This window comes from Salminus brasiliensis, chromosome 2 (assembly GCF_030463535.1).
Source record: "Salminus brasiliensis chromosome 2, fSalBra1.hap2, whole genome shotgun sequence".
Lineage (NCBI taxonomy): Eukaryota > Metazoa > Chordata > Actinopteri > Characiformes > Bryconidae > Salminus > Salminus brasiliensis.
The window spans coordinates 52,601,077-52,627,214 of NC_132879.1; positions in this window are offsets into that span (position 1 = coordinate 52,601,077).

Sequence of the window (26,138 nt, forward strand, 5' to 3'; positions counted from 1 at the left end):
TGGGGCGGAGAGGGTTGCTGTTTGGGAGCTGCAGGGTTAGAGAGTGATTTGTTCCATGTGGAGTGTGCTCCTGTCGTAAGACCTTTATCTCTCCCTCACAACGTCTCAGCCTGATCCTGATCTGGCTGCACGTGTGAGCTTTCGCTCACCTCCCGTCAGCCCACACTCGCCTGATCCTCTCAGCCTCTTTGATCATTACACGTCATATTTAGTTAGATTTACACTTTTCCCCAAGGCCTCCGACAGGGTTAGTGGGTCTGTGTAGGTTTCTCTGCTCCTCAGGCCGGTTTTCGTACCCTCTTGACCTTGCTGTTTTGAAGCATGATCTGCTGTCTCATTAGGTTAAACGCTTTCCCTCGTTCTCTGCTTCTTTCATTGTCAGTTTGTAGCTTGTTTTTCTAAAAAGATCCTTTGGCTCTAAAAGCCTTTAAAAAAATGCCTGACACACGCCTTGGAATCCAGTGACATCATAACAATCTGGCAACCTTAAGAGGATACTCTTTAGTTTGAGACGACGAAACCTTTTGAAGTCCCCAATGGCCTTGTAGGTCATAATTCTTGACATGCTCAACGAGAACCAGATATTTGCGGCGTCTTTGAGGAACAGTACGTAGCATCTAAAAGCAGTCATTCTGTGGGACGATATGGCAGCGGACTGCGCTCGCCGTACTTTTAGGCCAGTCAATGAGTGACGTGAAGCAAGAGGTCCATTTGAAGTGACAACAGTTCAAAGCCGCGCTCATGCAGAGTTACAAGACACACCACAATATGTAATTTCCAGTCATAAATCATTCCATCTTACACAGCATTGGAAGTGTCTTTAGTCATCATCCGTGAGCAAAAGGCCATCCAAGGACACCAGTTTACTTGACTGAATTAAAAAATGTTTTAACTGGTCCCTGAAGTTGTTTTTGTACATCTGTACTGGAGCTACGACGCTAATGAAGCTAAAGCCATGGTCACACTAGACATTTGCAGTTTGAGTGGAGACAGACCGGAGGCCTGGTGCCAATGCTAATGACTTGGCAACCATAAACAGTACAACACTAGAGTGACTACATGTCCCCCTTTTCCCGGACATGTCCTCTTTTTGGTTTGAAAAATGCGTTAGGAATTTATTAGTTTTGGCAATTTCACTTTCTTGTCAAAAGCTTGACCCACATGCGACTGTGCAAGCAGCCTTGGACAAACATGGGGCCGAAGCGACTTGTTGCCTTGTGGAGAACTACTTGTAGCCCCCCAGCCACAACATCCTAACCACGATAGACGCCCACATGTCCCCAGTGTCCTCTTTTTGGCAAACGAAAATATGACCACCCTAACAAACATGAAGTAAATCATTATATCTGATTACTTGATACTGGCCAGAGCAAAAGTATGCCTTGTACGGCTTGAAATGTACTAAGTCTCTTAATTATCCGGGTGCAGTCTGACTTTGGCGGATTGCTATTTCAATGGCGCAGCTACCTGGTGCAGCGATGCTCCCTGTCTACGAACTCTGGGAGGGAGAAGACCACCAATTATATATATATATATATATTTAGAAATGAGTCAAACTGAATTGTTACTAAAGAACTGTAAAAGAAACAAGCAGGAGTGTATGTGCGTTGGGCACGCGCCTGTGTTGACAATTCACTGCAAAGATAGCAATGAACGTCTGACTGTTGACTTCTGCCTAGCTTGTTTTCAGTCAGCGGAGCTCCTGTGTTTTCCATTGCCAAGATAGTAATGCACCAGAAATTTACCTAAACACACCTCATTTCAAGACCACCACGCCCATTGGTGTAGATATATTCCCAAACACTGTTGCTGTTTAAATGCCGCAGGCGGAGGGCGTGAAAATAGACTGTTGCCGGGGTGTAGGAGGTAGGTGCAGGCTGGCTAACGTGGCTACCATAAAAAGTAAAAACTCCAAAGTGAACATAATTACACAATGTCGTTATATCCTCACCTCAGTACAGTACCGCACTGATTTGGGCCTGCAGAATATGCTAATTTATGGCAATAAAGTTTCACTGTAGCTACATTAGCTTTCTCAAACCAATAAAAAAAAACTAAAGAACCAGACTTCAGATACCAAACATGGCATGACTGATCAGCTTCATTTGAGGAAAGGGGACATAAGAGCACATTCAAGTTTTCCTACTCTTTTAATTCCATTCTTTCCCCCCTCATATTCGAGGTGGACTGAGGTCTGAGAAATATGAAATATGTCAAACATGTTTCCCTGTGACACGCTACGTGAGCCAACGCACCATGCACTGGAAAGCAGTACAAACAGTTTGTAGCCTGAAAGGCAGGCGTGGAGCAGAGGAGGGACAGCTGCCAAACACGACCCATTCAGGAAACTGTAGTAGTTCAGCGCAGTTTGGCCCTGTGGAGAGCGCAGCCACTTCATCTGCTCTAACTGCAGGAGTGGGGCTGATTACAGGCTTCCTGCCCCCGACACGAGAGCGGCGTCCAGTCAACACCTCCGCACTACCCTCTGACCCTGTCTGGACTGATGAGAGGAAGGCTAATGAGATGAGCTGAGGGTAGAGTTAGTGAATGAGAGAGAATCTAGGAGGAGGGTGTGTACATATTTATCTGCTCCAGAGAGTCCTATTCTATTTGCAGTACTTCTCTACAGTGACTAGACAAGCTGTGTGTGTGTGTGTGCATTTGTACATCTGTGTCAGTAATGGGTGCAACTTGAAGTAGCTGAATGCATTCATTAGAAGAGGTGTCCACAAACATTTGGACATATAGTGTATGTAGCATTAGGACTCCTACACAGGGGCTCTTACTGGTGTATTGGGGTGTGCTTGCCTGGTCAGGGGATCAACTGGGTATGAAAACAGTCCAAGACTAATCAGTGTAAATGGCCTCTTACTATCCCAAGTCATCCCAAGCACATTCAATAATGTTGAAGTCTGGACTCTGAGGTGCTCAGTCCATTGTCCTCAGAAGATTAGCAGCTTCAGCAAATCTGTTATTCTGCCCTTTTTCTCCGTAAGAGCTTCTTGCTCAGCATTTCAGATCTACAGCATTGAGTTGTCTTCTCACAGTGGAAGGATGGGCAGAAACTGAAGCAGAAGCGAGAGTTTGAGTTTCTCCTGTGTGTCAAATATGAAAGCTTTAAGTGCTGTTTATCTGACCCAGTTTTTATGGTCTACTAGGTCTTGCACAATTGTTAAGAGTTTTGGAAACTCCTGCTTTCCCCCCTCCTTTCTTTCCTTTGACTTCCCCTTCCTTATGCAGATGGATTATATTATAGCTAATCTCTTTGTAATTTCTGCCTATTTTACCTGGAAGGTACTGTACACTACTGTAGGTATGCAATATTGTGTTGTATCAATAGCATGCAGTCCTAATACAGTGTATTTATTGAGCTTAACCCCTTAAAAAGCCTGTGGCCCCTCCCTGTGGCCCGCCTGCAGTCCCTGTAGTCACTGTATAATACACCTTAGTGTGTAATACACATTTTTGTGTTTAGAGGTTAATAATATTTGATGGCTTTTATTTTACTATTTTTAATTTCCATTCCATTTTATTTCCATTCTTTCAGAATAAGAGCGCCAGGACAAAAGTATATAGTGTATTTTATGGCATTTATGGCATGTCTTCATCTCTGTCTGTTTCTAGCCAACAGTTTATGTCCCTCTAAACTGTGTGAGGATGGTATGGATAAGACACAGCTCTGGCTGGCCGCATTGAGACAGGCCCTGAGGTGAACTTGTGGTTGTAATATTCTCCTCACATGAAATCGATGTCTGCGTGCCTGCACTGTCTCATCCCCTCCGCTGGATTCCAATTTTCTCACAGCCGCCATTGCGGGAGCCGAGCAAAGCAAGGCAAGGCCCCTCCACCTCCAGCATGTGCTGTGCTTTAGGCTTTGGCACTGGGCCGAACGGGGGTTTCTCACCAAGCCTGTACAGTTCCCTTGGGCTTCCCTGCAGGTTAAATGAGGATTATTTTTAGGCTGTACCCTAAAGTAGCCTAATGACTAATAGCCTGATGACTTTTAAGTGGATACCCCAGGCCACTAGTGACGCATGACCTCATTACTCCCCTTTACCTCACTCATTTTTCCAGATAAGTGACAAACAAAATATCTATATTTTAAGTGGATGACTTTGTTGTTCATCAATCTCAGCAGAAGACATTTAGCTCCTATTATAAACAACAGGATTACAGTTTTTTTTACTAAGTACTGGTAAATGCATAAAAATACTAAAATACATAAAAAATATACTATGGCGTCTTTTCCACTGCAGGGCGCAACATTTTCGTTCCCAGGTCTTGCACTACAACAACAAGCCTAATGTAGCTACATAAGGCTAGCTGACTGAGGCTGTAATTAATCTGTTAGCATTGTGTAATCTGCATGCTTAAATCACACTCGTCTCAAACCACGCCAGTAAGGCCATTTTATAGATGTAGAGCCAAATAAAGCTGGAATCCATTTGAAGGACCTTGAAACTAACTCAGTGAGGTTTGCCATGATTATGCTAACTGATAGCTATAGCTATAATCCTGGCATAAAAGATTATATACAGTTACACAATCAAGAACATAATCCAGCACAGCTGTTACACATCTGCATTTAAGAAAGAAACCCAGCAGTTCACTTTTAATTGTTCGCCTTGTGAAGGTAATGATAGCTTCTGGATAGCATATCAGGCCGCTAGGGTAGTGATGTTGAACGAGCCCGGCAACCATGTCGTACTAACGTTGGGGTAGCGTGTTGTTGACTCAAGTATGCTTATCTTTATTATATTACAGTGCATTAAAGTCTACTTGTCGCCACACTAATGATCAGGGTAGTTGAAGAGAGTTAAGCTGGGACTACTCTACTTGTACTTATTAAATACTGTCTCCGCCATTGTCTGTACTGGAAATAAAAAGAGCCAGGATTTTTTGCAGCAAATATTGAGTCAATCAATGGATCCCTACATAGTTAAGCCATCCCACTGAACTGGCCCCAAGTACGGTTAGCTAAGCATTCCGTACCGAACCGTGTCCATATGGAAACGCCACCCGAACATTTACTATCCATTCTCAGAACCGTTCGGCCCTGCGGTGGAAAAGAGGCCTTTGTATTCTAGTACTCATTTGATCTGGTACGTGTCTATAAGGTACTGAAGGGTCGCTAATAAGTGTTTAATTACATATTAACAATCATGTAATAACTGTGTCATTACTGGTGATATATTCACTGTTATAAACAGTTATATTCACAGTTGTACAGCTTGTGTAATTAGACATGTATCAGTTCAAAAGTGGGACTGGTACAGCTGTCCAATCTTTTGGCACTGCCAATCTGCTGACCCACCGAAAGGCAAGTAAGTAGACCAGTACATGATATGGATGTAACCGAATATGAATACAGTATGTTCTAAACAGCTACAAACTGTCAACTTTTAAAGCTTTTTAAAGCTTCTTCTGTGCCTCTACTGTGTCCCTTCAGTTACTGAAACTCCAATTGCTGTCTGCTTTCCTTGATTCTGTCTGATCTGTATCACATGGCCTTAGTAATACACTGTCGCGCTGCTTAACTTCAGATCTGCATGGCTACCAGGTCAGGCAAAATCTACAAAAGGGTCTTTGCAGTTCGCTCCAGTAGCCTGTCCTAAACACTGCCTCACCGATCACATTTTTACTGACTGAAATCGTTTTGCGGCACAAAGGTGGAGCCAATCAGGGGATCCCTACGTCACTCCCACTGAACGGTTCTGAGGCCCCAAGTACAGTTAGTATGTTAACCATGCTGAGAAATTCGGCTTAGCTTGGGTTTGTAAACTGAGCACAGGGCAGCAGATCTCTACTTGGGTCTCAAGAAATGATACAAACTTGAACGCCCAGGCATTTTTAAATTATTCAACATTGTTAAAGGGTATGACGAACTGAGAAATTTGTAAGGATCTTTTTAATTGTTTTTTTAAGCAGTTTTATTATTCCAGTATGATTCTCCTGTATGTGGTGGTCTGAAAGTGTAAACACATTAATGAATAAATGGTTTGTTAACGTATTTTGGACTTTCAGGCCACCGTATGCTGGAAACTCATACTGGAATAATGAAACTCTGCTTAAAGGATCCTTTAAAAGGCCTTTACTCAGAGCAAACACAGATTACAACTCCTACTCCCACTCCTACTTACGTTTCCAGCATTTGGCTGATGCTCTTATTCATATCACAATATTTTGACCACCTAACTAATAGTGGGAATTACCAGCCCTGGCTCAGATGACACTAGAAATACATTGTGGCATGGACTGTATTAGGTTAGGGAACATGTTCATTATAGAGGCTAGCTGCTCCACTGTGGAATGTCGTTTGCCGTCGTTATGCTGTTGGGGGCACTCAATTTGTGAGAAGTCCATTCACTGTCCACCTTCACTACAGCACCTCTAGTACATCCCACAAAGCTAGAGGTTTCTGAGATGGTACCAGCCTTCGCCCGGTATCCTATTAGGCACTCTTCTACAACTGACTGGTGTGCTCGCTTATTTATACATGCAGCAAAGTCTGTCACGTGGCATCTGTGACTTCCCGGGTGGTCATAAAATTCTGATATGACTGTGTGTATTTGAATCAAGGTACAGAAATAAGATAATGTAGCGTTAGGAAACTTGCCCAAGGGCTCTTATGGGTTTAGTGTGGTGGGCTTGCCTGGCCAGGTAATTGATCCCTTATGTACTAATATATAGATATTTAGAGCACTTTACATAAAGGCATATTACACCCCTAATGTGAAGAGATTAAAACTTGTGTGTGTGTGTGTATATATATATATATATATATATATATATATATATGCAGACAGACAAGGGCGAGTGTCCATCTCACATGAGGCCTGTTTGTTTGGGGAGTGCACGTCTGTTAAGTAAAATCAGGTGAAAGCCTGAGGGGGAGGGGACTTGGCCCAGCTTACAGGATATGAGTGTACATATTCCTAGCCAAGACTGTTTTCACCCTTCAGCTCTGCAGCACAGTACTCAGTGTGTGTGTGTGTGTGTGTGTGTGTGTGTGTGTGCATACGTGTGAGCACGAGTATTTGTTTTCTACAACCCCACCACCTCCACTCCCCTGCTGTGGCCATAAAAGTCTCTTTTGGCTGAGTGTACAAGTTTAACAAGGTCAAGAAACTGCATGATTAGATAGTGTATTTGATTAAGGGCTCAGTCCCCCCCGCCGCCAATCCCCCTTTCCCCACCACACTGGGGTTGGCCAGCACAGCTAGCCGTGAGCGTTACACATTAACTCCTGAGGGATCCGTGACCTAACCAAGGACGAGTGCAGCTTTCAGCCAGCCAGCCTGCCTCTCAGCAGGCTCTCTCTCACTCTCGCTTGCTTGCTCGCTCTCCCAGCCCACGCACTGCTGCAGAGTCGGACTCCAGCCATGCATCCCCAGCACACCGCTTTATGAACTAGCATAATTGCATAATTTAGCCTTATGCGTTTTACTCTGCAGTCTCCTGAGGACAATCACGTCTAGGGATTTTGGTCAGTTTGCACTTCATGGATCTTTGTGTTTACAGGACAAGAATAATGCAGCTCTACGATTAGTTTTCTCAGCGTTTTTCTGAAGGTATCGACACAAGACATGAAGGCCTTTTTACAGAGTCTCAGCAATTATCTATTACAGAATAAAAGAAAGAGGAGAAGCCTTGTTATGGAGAAGCCCTGTCTTTTTCATCTTTGTGGACGCTCAAGGATGTAGGAAGTTTAATGGAGGTCATGCACATGGGCCTTCTAAATAGTACAAATGAGTCTCAAGCTTCTGAATATGCTAAGTTAGGCTAAGCTATCCTTCTTTGTTCAAATTTAGGTTAAGAGATTTCCTCACTAATTCAATGTCCTATTTTTCCCGTATGCCGTACGTGCACTCAAACTGTATATGAGGATACTAAGCTTGGCCAGAGGGAGAGAAGCAACTCACTTGGCCTACAGTGCAGTCTGTATGTAAGTGGACAGTGACCACAAATTTTGCATTTTGGTCTCTGTCCAGCACACAGGGTTTAAAATGCCAGTAATGACATTAAGGGTAACTTGGACTACCAAGACCATCAACTTGGCCTTAATGGTCTGGTTTCAATGGCTCCTGACATAAGGGTAGACATATATTAGGCAGCGAGTGAACAGTCAGTTCTTGAAGGTGATAAAGGTGTTAAAAGCAGGAAAAATGGGCAGACAAAAGAATCTGAGACACTTTGACAAGAGCCAAATGATGTGATGACTAGACTACTGGGTCAGAACATCCCCAGAACATCAGGCAGGAAAACAGTTGGACCAGCAAGACAGAGTCATGGGCATCTAAGGCTTATTTAATGCTTATGGAGGCCCCACCTCACATCTTAAGCTGGAGGGACTTCACACATTTGTGCAGAAGCCTCTGATGAGATAAGTAGATGATTACCTGAGAGTCTTCTAAACACAAGCTTCTATGGAAAAGGTGTCTGACCTTTTTGTAGAAAGGTGTTAGCATGGTCAGTGCCACAAATGTGCAGTTATCGTTTAAGTTCATTAATTATTCACAGATCTGTCATGACAGTAAGGCCAAATATTGAGTAGATCCCCCTTGTGCTGCCACGACATATAGGACCAGATTGGACTCCACAAAAACTTTGAAGGAGTTCTGTGGTATCTGGCAACCAATATGTTAGTAGCAGATTCTTTAGTCCTGTAAGTGGTGAGGTGGAGTCTCCATGAGCATTAATGTGCCTTACGTGTCCATTGCCAAGAACTGACTGTTCTCTTACTGCCTAAAATATCCACCCTTTGACAGATTTCACTTCAGATGAAGAGTGGTGAGTGGTGCGATGTGGTGTGGTGAGATGTTATGGCTGATCCTGTTTTGACCCCACAGTGTCTCAACGTGATGAGCATAGAAGGGTCAGTGCGGGTCACAGAGAAACAGCAAAAAAACTTTGGTTTTGCCAAAATCAACAGTTTGGTAAGTTGATAAGATCCGAGCAGACACTGGTGAACATCGCTAAGGCAAACAACCTGGCTGAACACTGAACCGCTATCAGAGTGCAGTAGAAGAGAAAACTGCGAATCCTTCAGTCATTAATAAAAACTGTTAAACAGATTGAAAACCAGGATGTAAGCTTAGATATCTGTCACAAAGAGAGCAGAATACGCAAGCTTGTCTTCAGAGGGTTTACCACTAGATGCATACCAGGAGTATACTGAAGGAAACGAAGATCAGATTACTGATTGATAAACAGTACATGCCTATATAGATATTACAAAAATAACATGACAAAAGATGCAGGAGGAAATTATGGTGGGAAGAAAGAATGTGCCTTATCAGTGAAATCAGGTGACACACGTAGGGCTGTTGGTTGATCTGGTTTACCTGCATTTACTGGTGATGTGACAGTAGATATCAAAAACATGGGAAAAGTGTGCAGAAAGGTGAATTTCCAATTTTTTAACTCTAACTATATTTTTGTACACTAGTGGTGATGGGAACAAGTGGCTGCAGTGTCAAAATATAGCCATGTTTTTACTATGAACTTCTGAATTTCTGAGTAGTAAAAATGGTAACTAGTGGGGGGTAGGGGTAATATTTTGCCTATTGGCATTCTTGTATGTACCTCTCCGCCATCTATGTACAATGTTTCAGGCATCAGGAAACATCTTTTTTTATGTACACCTTTTTATGTAATAACTCTTTGTGAGACATTCAGGTGAGACGCTTCAGGTGTCTGATTCCTACAACCATCACTGTAAACATTCAGAAAGTTTCTCTACACTCTCTACAGCTTTGAATATATGCTCACTCTGAATTACTTTGACATACGTCATTAGGTCAATTATCCAAAATATATATTATTATTATAATCAGTGGAATTGCTTAGACAACCAATTTACTCAAATCGATATGGATGGAACTTTACTTTGCAGCAGATCAGTGATCTGAGCCATGCTGCTGGAGATTTTCAGGGTCAAAAGGTGGCTAGTCAAATCACTCATTTTAGTTGAACCCCACTTAGCCCACAATTCATTTACTGAGGTCAAGACTCTGAAATGGAAGCCCTGGTAAAGCATTACCAGGGATGAAAACCAGTGTCTACTGATCAGTGGGTCATAAACACCAGTACTGTTCAATTCAGTTTCATTTGTATTTGTATTTCTATGGGTGATAGTGGGAAGTGGGAAGTGGGAATGAAATACTCTTCCTGTTGTGAATAACTTGCATCAGCCTTGAAGTACACATCCCAAACAGTGCAGCACTGAAGCAAGCAGCAAGAGCAGGGCTGAGTAAAGGTAAATAGCTAGAGCAGATAAAGCAGACAGCAGAAACATGGGACATAGATGAATAAAAGGAACAGAAAATAGGACCATAGCAGAGACAGGTCTTGTTGGAAGAAATTGATCCAGGGGACAGGCGAGCAGCAGCACCCAGTCGCAAACAAACTTTCACCAGCATTGTGCAACAATATGGCAGCAGGAGTCAGGTAGTTATCAATCTAGATTTAAAGATTTAAAGTATCTCTGATACTTTAACTATAATGGATTGTTTCAAGTCAGGGGGCTTGTGGAAGAAAGCTCTTTCCTCATCCATTGTTTTTTTTCTAATTCAAGCAACTGACAGTTGGTCAGCACATTTTGAGTGAAATGTATGTGATGAGTTTTAGTATTAAAAGAGATCACTATTGGATGTTGTGGGTTCAAACCATTGAGATGTTTGTAAGTCAGGAGAAGAATTACTTATAGAATTAACAGCGAAGTGAATGATTAGAGAACTGAAGTAATGTGGTTGAATGTTCTGGACTCTGGTGAGCACTGGCTAGCTGCTGCATACTGAACCAGTAAGAGCTTGATGATAATGATATATTTTTTTACTTATACATGAGCATCCAGCCAGAGGGATGTTTTAGTAATTCAGCCTCGAGATTATAAATGGACCAGATTCCTAACAGTATATTTTGTCACATAGATGAAAGAATCTAATTTTGACTATGATGCATGCATGAGTATCAAAAATGAACCACACATTTTCTGGTAAGACTGCAAATACATCTATATTTACAGCACCATTAGCAAGTTTACTCTATGTACTTACATTTTGTCTGAATGAAGTAGAAGAACATTATCCAGTCCTTGTTTTTTAGACAGTTCACTGTTTCACTGAGACAGTGGTCATCAGTGGTTTAGTTAATACAAGGCTTGCACATTACTCTACCTAGTGCTGGCTTTAATAGAGATATATAATGTTAATAGAGAAATATAATGGGTAAAGCACTGACCCTTGTGGGACACCAACGTTTACTTTGCACAATTAGAGTATTTATTATATTTTAAATGAACCAAATGTACATCAGTACATTAAACTTTTATTTTAAGACTTTTATGACTTGAAGAGTCACTTTTTCCAGTTACTTATGGACTGATTCTTATAGGGCTGTATATGTTACATATAAACCCCATCAAATTGAAGCTGATATGATGTTGATATTAGTAACTTTGCTTTTATTACAAAAATCCAGGGTCTTGAGGTACAGACGCAAAACAAAAAGAATCATGCCCGTGTCCAATTACTTATTCACTGTCAGTCATCATCTACTATCTTATGATGGTCACGATCATGACCTTGCATTTGCTTGCTTGCATTTCTCTATTACTAAATTCTAAACAACACGCCACTTGAACTACAGAATTACGTCAATGTTTTGGTAAAGGGAAACCTGGTGGTTAGAGCCTGGATAAACAGGACTGAAAATGGTAATTGTGGTCACAACATAGAAGAGTTGACAGACAGAGTGGTGAGTGAATCATGATGTGGCTGCAGATTACTCATTAATAGTGTTTGAAAGGACACATGCCCCCATGCTCAGAATTGGTGTATTATGATTGGCTGTACAACCTGAGTCACATTCACATGCTCCTGGCTCTTCCCTTTACTCATTGATTCCCCATTGACACAATTATTGCTTAACAGTACCAGCTAAGCATTAAATTGCTGTCATTTCAAAACCCATTTTTTCCACCATCCCATTTTGGTTGTGTCAACACAAAGGGATATGTCTTATAATATTATTATTTTAAAATATAAAATATAAGATAAAATATAATATAATATATATATATATATATTACATGTGATTCATTCCGCTCTAATTGTCAGTATGAAAATGTATCCATTATCTTCCCCACTTCCGCCTGGTCAGATTTTGGGTCCAGAGCCTATACAGAGTCACTAGATGCCATACAGGCCTACCTCCTAAACAGCGCATCAGACCATAGCAAGATTCCACAGATACACATTTTTTGACACACTCACATCCATGGCCAATTTAGCATAGCCAACCAATGGGTGTTTAGGAGGTGGGAGGAAACCTGAACACACATGGACACTGGTAGAACACACCAAACTCCTCACAGATAGAGACCAGAGCGAGGATTGACCCCCAACCCCAGGGCCCCAAACACACTACATGGAGCGCCACAGTGCTGCTATTCAGTATGAACACATTAACGTACTGCAGTAATATTTAGACATATATTTTTAGTTGGAATGTAGTCTCTGCATTTAACCCCCACACACACACTAGTGACAGTGAGCACACACACAAGCAGTGGGCAGCCACCTTGACGCCCAGGGACCTACTTGGGGTTTGGTAACTTGCTCAAGACCACCTCAGTCGTAAATGTTGGTGCAGGATAAAGCCCTGTAACTTTACTCCTTCTAGTCAATCAAACCAGCATACTCCTAGTCCCAAGCCCACTTCTCTAACCTTTTAGGCCATAGCTGCCCTGTGGTTGTCAGCCCTGTGGTTGTCAGCTCTTTGGACAAATTAAAGATTGTTGTTACATGGTAGAGTGAGCATCACATGAAGCACTCCCTCTATCATCTAAATACTATGAAACCTCTGAGAAACTGAGCTGGGGTCATTCGGCTGCTCTGTACGCTGATCAACCCTACTTTCAGCCAGTTTCACCGGTGTGTTACTGGGAAACCAGTAACCAGTCATTGCAGAAAAAGGGGTTTACACAGACATGCTTCAAGGACAATCACATGCTGCTGCTCATGTGACACTTCTCTTGTGCATGACTGTGGTAGTTGTGCGGGCTAACACATTGCTGACACCCCTTTTCGGGCTGGAATCCTATTAACCACCTGTTACAAATGTAGAGGCATTAATTTTTTGAGCAGAAGTAGTGCGTACGCCACCTGCGGTTCAAGACATTCTCCAGCTCAGTGTGGACACCCTCTCCCCAGGCGCTAAAACTGAGACTGCCTCCAGCCGCAGAGACATGCTTAGGCTTGTACTGCTAAATTAAGCTGTCCGGAAAAAAAAAAACCCGAAAAACTCAGGCACACTTCCCTCCCCAACCTCCTCGCATGGCACGCCATGGTTGTGTGGGCAGAGCGTCTAAATTCAGTGCCATTTAAAGACAGCTAATTTCTAAAAGGCAGCCATTATTTCAGGTGGAAACAAGTGCTTTAAAGTGCTGCTGCTCTGTGGTTTCCTGCACGACCTGCTCGAAGGCCCGCGACTCGGGTGGGGTTGCGAAACGTCCTGCAGTTAACGTTCATCAGTCATTAGTTAGTGAGCTATCATCAAACCATTTCCTGTGGAGTTCTCTCTTTAGGTTGCCTGTGTGAGGTGCCTGTGTGGGCCTGGTGGTCTCCAGCCCACATCAGTGGACCCTCACTATTCATACGAACACTTTGAGCTTTGTAGGAAAGCATTGGGTTTCCTATAGGCCTCTTTCAATAGAGTAAGTGCCTACTGTATGGACTGGTAACAGTAATTCAGCCTTCATATGGAGCTTCCTTTTAGTTCCTGATTTGAACATTGCACAGCTTTGATGGTGTGCTTAAACAGCCTTCATTAGCTTGTAAAGTCAGAAAAAGATTTCTCCAGAAAGCCCCCAGCAATCACATAGATTGGTTCACATGGTTCACATTCACCAGCAGCAGCTAACCTGATGTAATTAAGCACGGATTAACCAAACCAGGCAGTGGATGATAACCACAAATAATCCTGGGCTACCATCAGGAGAGGTTTGGAAATACCTAAACAAATAGATTTTAAATTCTTACTTTTTGTATAATTTTATATTCCGTTATTTTTTACCAATAATAATATTTAATAGCTCAGGTGTCTGAAGCCCTATTCGGACAGGACTAGTTTAACATGGGGAGTAATGGAGTAATGTAATTTTACTACAGGATGTCTGAATCTCACTGAAAAGGTATTAGAGGATGATAACCTCATCTCATATCCCACTTGAAGTAATAATGAAAAATGGATGTATGAAAATTTGTGGCTACATATTCATAGCAGATATGTAGGCTATAGAATATAGGGTAAGCTCCCAGAAGCATTTACCCACTTGTCAATTAGCATGAGATTATTATAACCTGAGGTTATTTTTGTGGCTCGTTTTACAGAAGGACAAAAGGCACCAGAGTATTTACTGACACAGGAGTGTGTAGTCCATTAAAAGGACTGACATGGGACTGAAACTCTAGTAATAATAATAATTACATTACCCCACCACCCCATGTACAACTAATCCTGTCGAAATGGCTCAAGACTTTTGTACATGTAACTCATGGCAGCAATCCCTGTGTAACTCCTGTGATGATATGTTAGAACCTTATTCCAGATGCCAATGTCACTAGAACCCCATTTTAGAACCTCATCAAAACTTCATTCTGTACATCAATGTCACTAGAGCTTCACCCTGGATATCAATATTATTAGAGCTTCATTCTGGACATCAGTGCCACTAGAACTTCATTTCAGACACCAATGCTATCAGAACCTCATTGTGGAGACCACTACCATTAGAACGGCATACAGAATATTCACCATGGGCAATTTTGACATACTTAGAAAAGACAAAACCCATTAACTGAGAATGGACGCCACTGGGCAGATGCTCAAGCACCCACACAGTACAAGTGTTAGAGTAGCATTTAACGAATAAGCAGATCCCTCATGTAAAGTGTAAAATGCGAAGCACTCCAAGACAGTCATTATGACTTCGCAACAGGAAACAGGTCTCTCCGACTGAGCATGTGAAGGTGTCATAAATTCAAGCCTGGCTAATGTCTCATTTGGGGCGGACTTTACATTAAGAGGCACTACAGAGAAAACAAACAAGAAAGGGGTAAAGTATTTATCACGACAGCAAAAAAGGCTCTCCAAGACAAACTCAAGATTAAAAGCCGTCTCTCAGACTTGGAGCGGCCGAGACTTGTTGCCAGGCGACTGCAGCGAGGCCTTCCAGAGGGCCGTCCATCTTTAAATAAACGGAGATGGGGCTGAAATCAGTAGCTGTCTCTGTGCAGGGATGTGAACTGGAGCCTACTGTCTGTGCCCTGACCACAGCCTTTAAACCGCAGGCCATACTGCGTGGCCACTGCTTCTGCTTTAGCCGCAGGCAGCTCCTCCGAGGAACCTGAAAAGGCACAATGGCATGCTTTCGCTCACTGTTTCCCCAGGCAGAGTTACAAAACAAAAGCACGGGACAACTGGAAAATGGGGAGGAGGAACTTAAGGTGGTGGGACTTAAAGACTATAATTGAGTGATTTTGGGAGTGATTTTGTGGTCATTCTGTGCCTATAAGCAAACTAGGACCACTTCTAGAATAAGAGCTTCCTTAGGTTTATTATATTTTAGTTAAATCTATCCTACCTACATTACCTATAGATCATTATCTAATTTCTGCATTCATTAACATGGAAGAGTAAATAGTAGCCTTAAACCACTCCTGGTTGTATTGTAATCAATGGCTGAGGCTACTGCCCTTTCCTAAATACACCCATAATTCAACCAAACACACTTACCAGCATTTTCACTCCATCCAGTTTAAACAAGTTCAACTCCATCTGAATAACTTCGCCCATCATGTGTCATTTTTAACGAGGCAGCCAATAAAACGAGAGTTAAACTGAACTGGAGTGAACACAGGGCTGAATGGTGGACAGGTCCACTCAGCAAATGCTAGCACGTTAAACTCAAACTGTTTTAGCAAGGTTTGGTTAAAACCCTTGAGAAACAGAGCCCTCAGAGCCGGCTCTGACCCCACAGCACCGGGTCTGACCCCTCAGAGCCGGGTCTGACCCCTCTTGTTGAGGAGTTTAATGTAGAAATCCGATGCTGTGTCTCTTTGCTAGCTGTGGTGTTGTGTGCCCTGTCCATTTTAAATGGATTTAATGTGTGACAATATTACACATAAATTATACAAATATTTTGAGATTAAAATACAACAAAAAAAACCCCAGAAGGATTACAAACAGAAAGAAGCATGGAACACAATGAATCTCTAGAGAAAGTAAAAATGACCTTAGTTTTGAATTCACACTTTTTTATTTAGGGTGACTGAGTATTTCTGCTGAAAAAGGAAGTCACGCCTGCTCAGTCGGAAAATCTACTAAATTTACAAGGTGCTTCCCATCCAAGACGATTGCTGTGCCCCAGTTGTATGCAAAACACTAATGCTGTACAGTTCACCAACCTAAATAGTGAAAGACTTTTAGAATGTAATCAAGTCATGCAAATCATTAGCATATTGCTCCAATCTGCACTGATGTACACGATTGAATCTCTACTGTGCAACGTACATCACACACTGTTTGGACACTATAAAAGTATTGGGACACCTGCTCATTCACTGTTTATCCTGCAGTAACTGGCTCTACTGTCCAGGGAAGAAGGTCTAATATCTTTCTACTAGATTTTGGATTGCATTGCTGTGAAGATTTGATGGCATTCAACAACAAGCGCATTCGAGAGGTTAGGATGTTGGATGATCATCATCCCACCTCACCCCCAACTCCCCAATTCTTCTCAAAAGTACCGGATGCAGCACCAACCATCATTCCAGAGAGCAGAGTTCCACTGCTCCACAGCTCAATTCCAGGGGGGCTTTATACCCCTCTTGCCCACGTCTGGCATTAAGCATGGTGCTAATAGGTTCATGTTTACCTACTCCAGAAAGTCCTATTCTATTGGCAGAACCTCTCTATAATGACTAGACATTTGTGACACAGAATTCTAAAATTGTAGATTGTAGAAGGCATTTCTTTCATTTTCTATTATTGTTGTCCAGTATTGTCATGGCTGGATGTGATTGGAGGAGCTTCCTGGTGTGATGTGGAAGGTGTTAGTCATGAGCTGCTGACTCTAGGCCTTGCTTTGCACGACATGACTGTTTTGGTTAGGGCCGAGCACAGGGATGACATCACTTACCAAACACGGATCCTTACGTCAGCGCTGCAACACCCAGACACTCATAGGCTCGGGGTGTTTGCATTGCCAGGCCTTGTTTGCAGGCCCATGAGTTCATCACGTACTCCTGGGCTGGTCTGGTGCAAATGGACTTACCTAGTGTTTGGGTTTCCTCCCATGGATCTGTATACCATGGAGGTGTGTGTTTGGATACTAGGAGCATTAGGGATGCAGCATGTATTTGTTTGTGAGGGTGTGTGTGTGTGTGTGTCTGGGTGTGGGCATGTGTGTGAATACATGCGTGATTGAAGACTGGCATTAAGGATTGCAAATAATTAAGTTTACCAGTCGGCTTGCATGCCATTAAGGTCATTAGCCAGGAGGGACTACACGGCCCTTTCAAAATGAACAATGCCTCGCCCCTCACGCCCTGCACATACCATAGCACACACACCGGACTTACTAGCATCATTAAATGATGGGATTGTCTCTGAAACACTAATCGTGATGTGAGACACGTGCAAAATTTCATCCCTCCACTGTGACCTGGATTCTTAGTACTCTCAGTACGTAGGTAATGGACACAATGTTAAGGCTCAGACAGCAATATTGAGTTGCATCAGCTGACAGGTAGACTATTGTGATTGAATTTATGGTTTAACAGTGTCTGATACAGCTCCGTACTTTTTAATTTTAGGTTATATTACTGTATATCATTAACATATTGGCCAGGAGAGCGGCCCTCTGGGTTAATGTGTGATTAGAATGACGCAAACCTTTGAATTTACACATAGCAGCTTGTGCTGGAAGCTGTGCTTCCACAGACATAAGGGCTGTAGTAAGTTTTATAGATCTGAATGATGTGCAGTCTAGGAGTTATTAAAGCAATAAGCCACAAGAGACAATGCATTATAGTGACTTTACCATGGTTAAGGGGAGTGCTTAGGCTGTGACATTAAATAAATATACAGTAGAATAAAAAAAATACAACATGACAAATGACACTAATGCTCAATAAATTATTTTATATATTTTATGAATAATAATAATAATAATAATAATAAGCAGTTCTTTAACAGTAGGCTGTGGCTGCCAAGCAACACAGCAGTCAGATATTTCATAAACCACACAGTGACCTTAAACTCAGTACCAATTGGTGTAGCCAGACTTTTCATGACTATAGTATATGTACAAATATGAGGATGACAACCGCCAGCTAGCCATCTAGCTCTTCCTCACAGCAGGAAGAAAGAATGAGCTGCTGACCTCGCCTAGTTACTGTAACAGCTGAAAGCATACCATGGCAGGTAAAGTCTTATTAACCAGAGAGCTTTCACTTACAGCACTAGGTATGTCTACAGCGAATGGCTGATTATATTGATCTTTTAACACTTTAACACCGTTAAATATGTGCTTATTGAGCATATTTCAATGTCTTTGAACATGAATCAGCCAATCAGCTTAGAATCAGAAATATTTGACAGATTTTAAATTCTAAATAATAAAAATAAATGTTAGGACCACAATGTGATAGATTATAAAATCATAAAAAGTAGATATTACAACAAGGTAGGATTATAAAATGCCTGAACGTAGGTGTTATTACCAGAATTATACATAGATTGTAGATTATATAAATTATTATTTTATATTAAAACTAAAACTAAAAATAGATTTTAGAAATTTACCATTAGAAACATCTGGCAGATTATACAATGCTACAAAATAGATTTTAGAACCAAGAATGTAAGGTAAATTATAAAATGCCACAAAGTAGATTTTATAACCAGAAATATCTGTTAGATTATAAAAACAAAAACTAAAAATAGATTTTACAAATATTACTAATAACAAGAAATATTGTACAATTTTAAAATTAGAGGTTATAAAATGTTACAAATAGATTTTAAAACCAAGAATATCTGTTAGACTGTAAAATTCTAAAAACATTTTAGGACCAGAAATACATGATAGATTATAAAACATTAAAAGGTAGATATTACAACAAGCAATATCAAAGTAGATTTTATAATCAGGATTAGCTGGTAGATTAAAAATGTCTGAAAGTAGATTTCATTACCAGGAGTATAGATTGGTAGATTATATAAATTGTAAATTATAGATTATTAAAAAAAACTAGAAATAGATTTTAGAATCAGACATGTTGTAAAATTCCAAAATTAGAAACATCTGATAGATTATAAAATGCTACAAAATAGATTTTAGAACCAATAATATATGGTAGACCATAAAAACAAAATCTAAAAAATGATTTTTAGAAATATTACTAGAAATAACTATTTTGTACAATTCTGAAATTAGATTATGAAACCAGAAACATCTATTAGGTTATAAAATGTTACAAATAGATTAGATTTAGAACCAAGAATATATGGTTGATTATAAAATGCTTAATTAATGAAGATTTTTATTAGTTTAGACAAAAGTCTGTCTTTTGTTCAGAGTTAGCCACTTAACACCACAACCATGAAATCATCAATTCCTTTAGGAAAGCAGATACTCCAGTTGTGTATTGTTAGAACACACATCTGTTTATTCTTAAATTTGGAGTTTATAATTCCCCAGTTATGTTTTTTAGATTCTAAACATTTCTTCCAAACAGTGTAGCTCAGGCTCACAATCTCATATCCACAAATCCTGGAGCACAGCAGCCTTGTTCCATTTAATGACACTGAATTGCATATATGGGGGCAGGGAAAACCCCAAATTGCCCTGAGAATGGTGTCATCACGGCAAAGAGAGTTGGGATTGTGTTTTGTGGAGTGAAACACCATTGTAAGGCAACATAGCTGCCACTCTACAGGACCTGATAACAGCCCTTGGAAGAAAGCTGAATTCAGGTCTCAGCCGGCAGATCTGGAAAGTCTGGTAGAGCAAGGTAGAGAGAATTCATTTAGTGGAATAAACGAACAGCCGGTAGGGCTGGTGAAGAGATCATCAGGCCTAACCCAGGCCACGCCAATGGCTCCAGCTTGTCAGTCACAGAGTAGAAAAAGTTCAGCAATGTTTGTTTCTGTTTCGTGTCTTTTGGCAGCGTGCTTAATTACAGCTGACTGGAGACTCCCATCGTGAAAATGAGGTAACTGGAATGGCAGCAGATACGTAAATAGATCTTTTATCTGGCAACGTGATCATAAACTGTGCTTGTTTTTGATTGCGAAGGGCGTAGTGCACATAGGCCTTACACGTGGGTTCTATAATAACCATACATATTAGACAGCCGTATTCGTTTAATGTTACAGTGGGCGAGACAATTTCTCCCCGAACTCACTTACCCCTCTGCATGTATCAGCATATCAGCTCTAGGGCAGTGGTATCCTCAGCAGTCTGACATAGATTGAGCATGTGTTAGACACTCCAGGAATGCGAAACACCCCTTTAAGACAATGTGACATTATCTTGTAGTTTTCCTAATCTCCACTGTCAGAATATGCTGGACCTCCAAGCCCAGAGGCCAGTCCAGTTACGCAAAACGCTAAACTCATCCAGGCTAAGTAAAGGGAACAGATTCCTTACCTCATCCACAGTACTAACAAAGGGGGTTGCCTGGTGCTTACTAAGCCTGTGCTCTTTTTTTAACAGGCATTACGTAGTGCCAGAGTGTGGTCTGTGGCTTAGGCTCCATTTTTTGGCCTCAGAACTTTGGTGTGGAAATAAAACACTAGCATTTGCCAGTGCTAAATATGTCGGGTAATAACCAAGACTGGCTGAAAATAGAACGGCTAGGGTATCATTATCATTAATGAAGTATAAATTTGTCGTTTACTCCACGTCGGAACAGAGGAGGCATTTTAGGAGTTCCAGTGACTTGCAGAGGGTAATTGCAGCTTGGAGCCGCCATGCTTACTGAACAGTCTGCCGGTATTTTTTGCTCTTCTCTTGCCCTTAGGTCTCTTTTCTTCGTTTGCTTTTAGGTCATGATCCTTCACAAACGGTCCTGCTGTTTTCGCCAGTGGTACCTGCCATTTAGCGCAATTACCAAGGTCTTAATTTGAGGCCTTCATCATTGCCTGTTGACTCACCGTATGTGAAGCTTCTACTATTGTGTGTGAAAGAACTGGAAGATCAGGTCCATCCTAAAGACCTAAGTGGTTGCCATGACACCTTGATGACCAGTCAACAAACACGAAGTAGCCCATCGAACCATTCTCTGTCATTTTTGTGTGGAAATTTCCAACCACTCTTTCTCCCCACCCTTCCCTAATGCCACCCTGAAGTGGAGGGACACCCAAAGCCTGGCCTTCCATGATGGTGGACTCATATGGGCGTGAAATGTGATGCCAATTACTCTCGAAACACAGCTGCTACAATTTGCAATAGTCTCTTGAAACTGTACAGGGAGTTCCCCACATGATGGTCAAGTCACTCTCAGATGATTATGGGAGGTCCTCCCTGGCACATGTGAGTCAGGGCTGAGATCTGAACAACTCTTCAGTTGTGTGATTTTCACCTTTCACTGTCCTCCACCTGCGTCTGAGAAAAATGCGTCAAGCGAGAGGAGGAGCAAATACAGTTCAGCTAATTTAATGACTAATTCAGCATGTAGTGGAAATGAGACAGAATTAATTCTGTCCTTTTTATGTATTATTTTTAGATTTAATCCACTTAACAGTTTTTGTTTCCATACATTGACCTATATTCATTTTAGGCCTATGGAGTTCACGTATCTGTTAGAAACACACTGCTATCTGTGAAGTTTACAGTATCTGTCATAGAAACTCCTTATCTGTGAATAAACAGGCATGCGTTTAGTCATTGCCATAAAATATCCCTTACTGCCACTGTTTTATGTGCCATCTAAAGGCCATGTTGTTCCTTTGCATATATATATAGTCACTGTCACCAAAATATCTCTGAAAATGACCACTTCAAATGAGAAAGCCCATGTACATTTTAGTGTAGATCAGTATGAAAAAAATATACATATATTTATTTTACAGTGATATATATATATATATATATATACATTTTTAGTTTTCCTCATAATTTGAATCCTGTAGTTTCTAAGTACACTATAAATAATTGTACATGAATGGACCAATAGAAATGCTCTAAATTACCTGGAATAATATTAGTTTACATTGACTTTCATTAAAAGTTAAGACGTTTTTTGCTTCTCTTGTAAAGTTGCTATTTACAATACATGTCCATTGATCACATTAATAAGTCTTAGGTGCCCATGACCCTGTTGCCAGTTCACCAGTTGTCCTCTCTTTGAGCACCTTTGGTAGGTACTGACCACTGCATACCAGAAGACCCCTTCAAGACCTGCCTGTTGTTTTGACCCAGTCGTCTAGCCGTCACAGTTTGGTTCTTGTAAAAGAATCTGAGATTTTTATGCTGGTCATTTTTCTTGCTTTTAACACCTTTATCACCTTCAAGAACTGGCTGTTCACTCGCTGCCTAATATATAGATCCACCTCCTGACAGATGCCACTGTTAAAATATGCTAAAATATTTTTCTTTATTTCTTTACAGAAGAAAGAAAACAAAAATTCTTAACTTTCAATGGAAGTCAGTAAGATGTTATTCCCAGTCATTCTGGAGCATTTCTATTGGTCCAGTTGTCATGAAAGTTTGGCCAAATGTAATTAACAACTGTCAAAAGTGTCAAAATGTGAAATTTATATATAGAAAGCACAGAATCTGCTTTGTAGGCCTATTTAAATTTCTAGTTACACAATGCTGTTGTTGTCAGCTGTGATAATTGCAGCATCTAAGCCCCTAGAATTCATCTTTCTTTGGTTGTTCAGATGGATTAGATTTCAGCACACACCAGCAGCATCTGGCAGCTTCTGGCTCAGTGAGTAAAGGAGCCACATTCTTGCATGACATCCAGGGCACAATGCAGAAGCAGATAAAGCCAGGGCATGATGTATGGATCAGCTTGGAGAACTTGACCTTGAATAGGGAGTTGGCCCATGGGCCTCTGCTTCTACTGACAAGAGCAATCTTATCTAAGCTTCTGCTCCATGCTGGCCTCGCAGGCAGCACAGAAGAAGCTGTGACGGGGAGGGTACTTCCCTGAAGTGAGTAAAAGCTCAGACAGCGTCAGACTGCTTTGCGTGACTTTTATAGACTTCCATCACTCAGAGTCCGGTTTGACTCAGGTGTGCATTCCAGTTGCAGCTATAAAGTCATAAAGAGATTCCTGAGTGCCTACAACTTCAGGCCAGCGTGGAGTGTATCAGTTCAACAGCTAGCGAACATTTAACTATTTTGGAGATACATGTTTTTCAGTTGACAGCGACAAAATATATATTATACAGGTGGTACTAATGAAGGCCTCCTGAAGGCCTCCATGGATCACTAATAATCATTAATAAGTCTTAGGTGCCCATGACCCTGTTGCCAGTTCACCAGTTGTCCTCTCTTGGAGCACCTTTGGTAGGTACTGACCACTGCATACCAGAAGACCCCTTCAAGACCTGCCTGTTGTCTTGACCCAGTCGTCTAGCCGTCACAGTTTGGTTCTTGTCAAAGAATCTGAGATTTGAACTTGAATGAATCATTGCACTGGGATTAAGATGCAGTTAAAAAAAAAACAAATACTGCTTCCTACAGACATTTTCACATCTAATCTGTATTGTGATGTTTAGCTTGATGTTTGTGGATAGGTTAGACTTAAAAACATTATTAAAAAGAAGCAAATAAATAAAAAATGCACAATAGCAAAAAATGAACTGATATTGACTATTATCCAATAAGCTACTATTGTTACTAAGTGTTTTATGCTGTTGCTTTACTCTGATTGTTGTTTGTAGGTTCTCTATATCATTCTATTTGCATGCAGTTCTTGCAGTCCTGGCAATACCCAAGATATAAAGTGTCGACGTGACGGCATTTATGGGGATAATGATAACCTATCATCATATTACTCAGCATTATCACCCTTTATTTCAAAAGTAATTGGAAGTGGGTGCAGTTTATGTCAGTCATATGATATATTACAGCTATATCATAACAAACATGAAATATTCAGTTCACTTAAACAAACTTTGTAAAACCCTTTCCCAATCTCATCTGCATCTACAACTGGCTTCTGAAGGCCTCAGGGAGCTCTTTGGATCTGGCCATGGTGTTCTTCACTGCTCACTTTAAAAATTGAGAGCAAACCAGACTAAATGTCTGAGGTTTAGGTAAGACAGACTCCTCCAGAATCCTCTCTAAGCATGTTCTGATCATCTGCACCTGATTCTAATTTGAAGAATTGTAAGTAGTAATAAATGTGTGTGTGTGTGTGGGGGGGGGGGGGGGGGGGGGGTTCATGTGTTTCCTGATTTGGTTATATCACCTCCATCTCTCAATACTGTAAAAATGAACATCAGGTGTCCATAAAGTGAAATATATTAAAAACAAGACAGTCTTACATCATAAACTAAAATGCACATGGAAGATAATCACATAAAATACAAAACCAAGTCCATACATAAACCTATACACATGCAGGATATACACCAAATTTATTTATTTATTTATTAAAAAGTCAAAAAAAAGGTTTCCATTGGGTGTCCTAACTACTTCTCACCACCCAGACACTGTCTAGACTAGGCCGAACCTCAAAATGAAGCAGTAGAGCAATAAGGAAACTTATGAAGGAAGCCACAGAGAGACCAACAATGACTTTGAAGGAGCTACAGAGTTCAGTAGATGAGACTGGGGTAAAAGTGCTCCCAGCAATATCAAGAACTCTTCACACAATTGACCTGTCTGGAGAAAGTTAAAACATGTCAAGGCACATCTGAAGTTTGCCAGAAATATCTGTGGTCAGGTGATAAAAATATGGTATTCTGGCCAAAATTCAAAACACAGGGCTGGGAGCATCATGTTCTCTGGATGTCTTTAGTGGGGCTTGGGCATCCTCTTAAAAAATATACACCAAATATAATTATCATTTATTTATTTAAAAAAAAGGACAAAGGTTTTCATGTGGTGTCCTAACTTTTTCACATGACTGAAACTTGCAGTAGACAATGACAGTTATGGCAGATATTTGGTGCATTGAACAGGGGCCTACGTGCTGTAGGCCTACTGAGTTTGTTTACATGACTCTTCTCTTAGTAACACTTTTGCTACTGCTTGTGTATATGTGTGTGTGTGTGTATGTGTGTGTGTGTGTTTATGTGTGTACGTGGGTAATGCAGGTTCTGAATATGCTATGATATACAGAAACCCCTTTTCTGTGCATAAACAAGCATAAATTTGCTACACCTCACACACTTATGCCACTACTATAATATATTACAGGCTTAATTGCCACTGTCTCGTGTGCCTAAGTGAAGGCAAAGTTCCTCTCTGTCCTGCACCACAGAGCATTACTGCAGCTCGTAAAGAGACATGAAGATCGCAATCAGACACATCACTGCTGTTCTCTTTCACAGGACGGGACATCTAAATTAGATCTAATCTGACGTCAAGTTCACAAACTAGACCTTTCTCCTATTTGTATTCTGTAGAAGAACACATTCATTGCCAGAACAGTACAGTCTTGTGTGTCAGCGATAATCTACCTGTAATTGGACTGATCAGAGAGATTGAATGCAGAGTAATTGGTGTGAAAGGGTTTCGTAAATGAGTCTCGGAGTGTGCTGCTTTGTTCTTGTGGGCCTACAGCTCCCGGTTGTGTGTGTATGTGTGGCAACACAGGGAACAGAAGTACGGCTCGGCTTGAACCGCTATGCTTTAAGATCCACGGAAGACAAGCATCCAGGCTTTTTTCTGTCCTGGCACCGAAGTGGTGGAACAAACTTCCCCTGAGTGTCTGAATGGCAGAATCGCTCACTGTCTTCAAACGTCGGCTGAGGACCTACCTCTTCCAAGAGTGCAGAGTATTGTGGTCTCCGTAGGGACTTTTGTATTTATTACAATATAAGCTTAGAGGTATATTGTGGATCCTAGTCTATACAAACTAGCTAAGTGTATTTTTCTGAGTAAG